Source organism: Triticum aestivum, chromosome 4A (assembly GCF_018294505.1).
Source record: "Triticum aestivum cultivar Chinese Spring chromosome 4A, IWGSC CS RefSeq v2.1, whole genome shotgun sequence".
NCBI lineage: Eukaryota > Viridiplantae > Streptophyta > Magnoliopsida > Poales > Poaceae > Triticum > Triticum aestivum.
The window spans coordinates 29,114,208-29,120,116 of NC_057803.1; positions in this window are offsets into that span (position 1 = coordinate 29,114,208).

The window sequence follows — 5,909 nt, forward strand, 5'->3', positions numbered from 1 at the left end:
GAAAGGGGTACGGAAACGACTTAATTTCTTCAGATCTCGGTTCTTCTGGCAGTCATATGAGGCCAAGAGGAAATACCATCTCGCGCGTTGGGACATTCTTTGTCGACCAAAATACCAGGGCGGTCTCGGTATTGAGAACTTAGAAATCAAGAACAAGTGCCTCATGAGCAAATGGCTCTACAGGTTAGAGACAGTGTCGGAGGGCATGTGGGCATAAATTTTGCGTAATAAATACCCCCAGTCCAAAACACTCGCTCATGTTACCATGAGACCAACAGACTCGCCATTCTGGAAAGGTCTTATGCGGGTAAAGGACCTGTTCTTTCAGAAGGTCAAATTCCTGGTTGGCAATGGGATGTCAACAAGATTTTGGGAGGATACGTGGTTAGGAGAGACGCCCCTGGCCGTACAATATCCTACCCTGTATAACATTGTGCAATGGAAGGAGGATTACGTAGGCACAGTTTGACATACGATCCCCTTAAATATTCAATTCAGACGAGCACTAGTTGGTGAGTGATGGAATGCATGGATGCACCTGGTTCGGAGATTGATGGATGTTCAACTCTCTGATCAACCGGGCTCCATGCAATGGAAGCTAGCTAAGAATGGGATTTTTACGGTAAAAACTTTCTATATGGATTTGATTAATTCTGACCCAGTCCTGATATCATTGCATATTTGAAAGATTAAGGTTCCTTTGCGCATTAAAATCTTTATGTGGTTTGTCCACAAACAAGTCATTCTTACAAAGGACAACTTAATCAAGAGGTGATGAGTAGGTAGTCCACGATGTTGCTTTTGTGATCATGATGAAACAATACAACATTTATTTCTTGAATGCTCATTGGCCAAATTGCTTTGGAGAACGATTCATATAGCCTTCAACATTACTCCTCCAGTTGACATTGCATCGTTGTTTGGAATGTGGTTAACTGGGGTCGAACATACTACGGCGACACGTATTCGGATTGGAATTTGTGCGCTATTGTGGGCTATATGGAATTCCAGGAATGATTTGATTTTTAATAGACAACACAATTTAGCTTTCTTGCATGTTATCTTCAGAGCTACCGCTTGGATCCGTACGTGGTCCTTACTCACTCTGATGGAATCCAGGGAGCCTTTGGTTACTGGGTGCAACCAGTGGGAGATGGTCGCACGGGCTATATTCAACCGGTTCGGATGGCGGTCGCATAACAGGATAGGAGTCTAGGGAGCTTATCCTTCTTATTGCCATTCCGATTGAGATTGTTAGCACAAACTTTGCTTTACTTTTTATTTTTCGCTCCACTTGCGAGCTGTAAGATGACTTTGTGATACTTTGCGACTTCTAAATAATATGGTTGCATGCATCATTATGATGCAGAGGCTGGGGATACGCCTTCATTTCCAAAAAAATTAGGCCCGAACATTCGGCACGCCTTCATCAAGGGGATAGGAGTAGTAACGGTGTTGCCAAGATGGTGGCTTCAGCCTTATTAACGTATCACCTTGTATGGTCTTTGTGAATAGTTAATAATATAACTACATACATCGTCCAGATGCAGAGGCCAGGGTACATCCTCCTTTTCTAAAAAAACACCTCTTATAAGAAATAGAGGGATAGGTGATACGAACCAAAAACCTGAAATTGTAATGTCCTCTTTTCTTGGTAAACCTATGGCCACCTACTTGATGAATCCTCGTTGGATCCGAGACCGCCCCTCTCAGCAAGCGCATGATGGATTCCCACTAGTTCCTTCCAATAGAGTCCCCCTCCAAGTCTCCAATGTCAGGCGCTTCCCACGCAACATCTTCAGTGCTTTTCTATCATCGAACCTGAACAAGACTTTCAAGCCAGAGTTTGTTAATACAACCTTCTCTCTCTACCTCTCTCTCTCTCACACACACATACACACACACTTAAACTAAAGACCAATGGAGACAGATAGAAAACAATGTTTTTGCGCATTGCTCTTCTCCTTTTATTAACCGATGAAAGGGAAATCATGTCGTGGAGCTTGCCCGATGACCGATCGTGCCATCCTATGATCCGAGTGTGCACCACGCGAGGGTGTCTCACGGAGTGGCCCTACCATTGAGATAACCCCCCCCCTCCCCCGAGCGCTCCCCCTCCCTAGGGTTACGCCCGTGCCGCCGCCGGTAGCCCTTCCTCTCCCTAGGCCTTCCCCTCCCCCTTCCCCCTCCCTCGTACCCCCGCGTCGCCTCCTCGAGCGAGGCGACCAGGGGCCCCTTCCCGGCTCCTCCCAGCGTTCCCCCACCGCTCCTTCCTCCTCCCGCAGCTGCCAGCGCGCGCCGCCGGGCCTTGCCCGCGTGGTGCCGGCGGCGGCGGGTCTGCCTGTCCCCGCGTGTGGCCATCCCTGCTCGGGCGTCGGTGGCTGGCGGCGGTGCTCCTCGGCCTCCGATGGTGCGGCTTGGCGGCGTTCCCGCGGGTCGCGGGCGTTCCTGATGCGGCGGCGCGGACGTTGGCTGCGGGGCGCGTGGTGGTGCGGCTGGCCGTCGGCTTCTGCTCCGCCCATATCTGGGCCCCTCCGGGCCTCATCTAGGTTGGGGCGGGCCGGCGCTCCGGCACACGGCGGCGCGACTTCCTGGTGGAGATGGCGCGGCATCGGGGGTTGCGGGCGGTGGCGGCCTCGTTGGCCGATGTGCTGTAGCGTGGCGGCAGGGGTTGTCCAGATCCTTCGAGGTCCGGTCGGGCCTGTGTGGGCCTGGTAATCTCCTGTCGTCACGTCTGGTCGGCTTCGCGGCAAGGTGGTGGTAGTCCCCACCCGTCGGCTGAGTGGCGGATGCCCCCGAGCCCGTTGGCTCTTCGTCCCTTCCCCAGGTCTCGTGTCGGTGGCTCAGAGAGACGGCTTTGATGGTTCGGTGGTCGTGGTGGCACATGTTGGTGGGTAGCAATTCTGGTGGTGCACTTCTGATCGTCCGGGGTGGTGGTGGTCGTTTGGGTGGGAGAAATCCCTGGTGGCTCGTCCGTCATCGACGCGGTAACGCCTGCGGGCGCCGCCATATCTTCCTGAAGGGCATCAGATATACCCCTTCCCCACTGCCCTCTGTGTACCAGGGAAAATCCTTGGACTTGTCCGGGCAGCAGTGGCGTCATCATCGCATTCCTTCCTGAAGGTGTTGCCCGGCACGCGACGCCTCGGAGTGCTAGAAGCGCAGTGGTACTTCTCCGGAGGGTGTAGCGGTTGCCGGCCATCTTTGTTTTGTCGATCTGCCATTGTTGGCATTTATTTCTCTTTCTTTCTCTCTTTTTTTTCTTTTGGACTTGTTTGTGCTGCGACCCAGCAAGCTCGTTGTATCGGATGGTTGCTTTATAATCTAAAGCGAGGGGAAATCCTTTTTCTCAGGCTACCTACAATCTCTCCAGGGACCGCACATACCTCGTCCTCTCGCATAGCCCAGTGGTTGGGGGCGCATGATTGTAAACCCAACGACCAGAGTTCGATCCACGTCGGAGACGAATTTCTGGAATTCTCATGAGGGATGCTTCTTCTATATCAATAAACCGTGGGTGCTAGTGCCCATGGAGTTTCATTTTTTTTTTCTCGTCCTCTCGCTCTAGTCAAAGCACAAAAACAGCTAACGGAAAATAGACAGGAAGTGTTGCCATGGCAATCGTTTTCACCCCATTACTACTATGGTAGGAAAAAACACCCAATTACACTCTCGAAGTCTTCTCAAAATACTCCCCCAAGAAAGTTGTGTCCTTCAACTCGACCTCAACCATGTTGATGCAGTCGCATAGCTCCTAGAACTTGGTGCAGCCGAGAGGCTTGGTGAGGACGTTCATGGGCTGCTTGTCGATCTTAACATGCTTGACATCGATCTTGCCGGCGTCGATGCATTCGCGGATGAAGCAACACACCTCAATGTGCTTGCTCTGGTCATGGAAAATCGGGTTCTTGCAAAGTTAAACTGCAAACTTGTTGTCCACATGAATGGTGGCAATGTTATCTCTAGTCTCGAGAAGATCGAGTAGCAGGCGATTCAACCACACTCCCCAAAACGTCGCGGACATGGCAGTGATGTGTACCCTGCCTCCAACAATGACAAGGCCACCACCTATTGGTTCCGAGATTTCCAGGTGATCGGGTTGCCGTCGAGAGTGATAGTACGTAGGTGGTTCCTTTCCCACCGTCGATGTCGCTTGACATGTCTGATTTGCTATACCTGAGCAGGTGCAAATCTTCTCGCGCGGTGCGTCTACACCCAATGTTCCTTGTGCTGGCGATGCAGTGGAGGAGATGCTTGACAGAGGTGAGGTGCTCAGTCCTTGGCACCTCCATGAAGCGATTGACATACCTGGCGGTGTACGCTATGTTCGATTGGGTGTGGGCGAGCTAGCGGAGATTTCCGACGATGCAACAGTAGATTGTGGCGTCTGTCGGTGGGTTTGAGCTTGCCTTCCTCAATTTTATGGGAGGGTCCACCGAGACATGAACTATACTAATTACACCCCTCCATGCTGGCCTTGGCGAGAAGCCTGTTAGTGTACGAGCTCTGGGACAGGATGTGCCAAACTATATTTGCTTCACCTCGATGCCGAGGTAGTATCTGAGAAGGCCGCGGTCACTCATCTAGAACTTTTCATTCTTCTCCTACTTCAAGGGCTCGCTCCACCTTGTCGGCGTCTACACCTGTGAAGATAGTAGGAGTCGCTTGTCGCACCACGCATGTCTACAAAATGCTCTAACAGGTTGCAGGAGAAACCAAGTGACGCGAGCGTGGTGTCGAGCTTCAGGTTCCATGCACGGGAGCTTGACATAGCCTGTTCAACTCCTTCATGCGTAAGGCCTTGTGCTCCATACTCTTCACACGTGAACCCATGAGGCTATGCAACATACACCTCCTTTGTGAGCTCTCTATTGAGGAAAGTGAATTTCATGTAGAGTGGTGCACCTTTCACTCGAGTTTTGCAGCAACGGTGACGAGAAGACGCACCGATTCCAGCTTCGCCCTGGGAGCAAAGACCTCGTTGAAGTTGGTGCCCTTGCGTTGGGGTAGCCCTTTTGCGACGAGTCATGCTTATGCTTCATCACGATGCCAACATCGTCCTTTTTTACCTTGAACATCTAGTCGAGTCCTATCAAATAGTGCCCTGCGGGGATATCAGTCCATGTTTCTCCTCGATGCACACCATATCCTTGACCATGGCATGATGCCACTTTTTATGAGACCTCGCCTCAGTGGTTGAGCAGCCTAACGACCCGAGTTCAATTCCTAGAATTGACAGGTGATGCACAGGGGTTTCCCCCATTTATTGAGGATCAAATTTGGTGTGTGGTGAAACCACTCATCAAAAAATACCTTGATACTCATTAAAAAAATCTGAGGACCATGTTTATCTTGGTACTCATACTAAAATGGCCATATGCATCCCTAGTTGGTGCAGAGGCCGGGGAAGTGAAATTCTCCCCCATTTTTAAAAAGACTTTCGACTTTTCAGAGAAGATGCAACAAAGAGACTGATTGTAGTACGAGGGGAATGGCGACTTGGGGGGGGGGGGGGGGGGACTTGGGGGCGGCACTGGGGCCGTCCGCCACCCCTACCGGCGGGAGGAGGCGTGTGGGCAGCCGGTTCTGGGCCTTGGCCGATGAAGGCGCCGGCGACTCTGACGACGACGATGGCGACTCGGACGACAGGCCGGCGGGTGTGCCGTCTACCACCCCCTCCGACGCGATTTGCGAAGCCCTTAGGGTGGGGTATTCAGAGGATGAGGTGGCTCTTCTTGTGGATCAGGCGATTCCTTCCGACAATCCAGCGAGGCTAGGTCTGCGGGCGGAAGACAAGATCGAGATCGTCTGACGCATTGTTCATCTATGAACGGCGGCCACGACGATCCGGCCTTGGAAGGGGCCACTACCCAAGGTTAGTATACCGAAACCGATTTTGTCAGATTTCA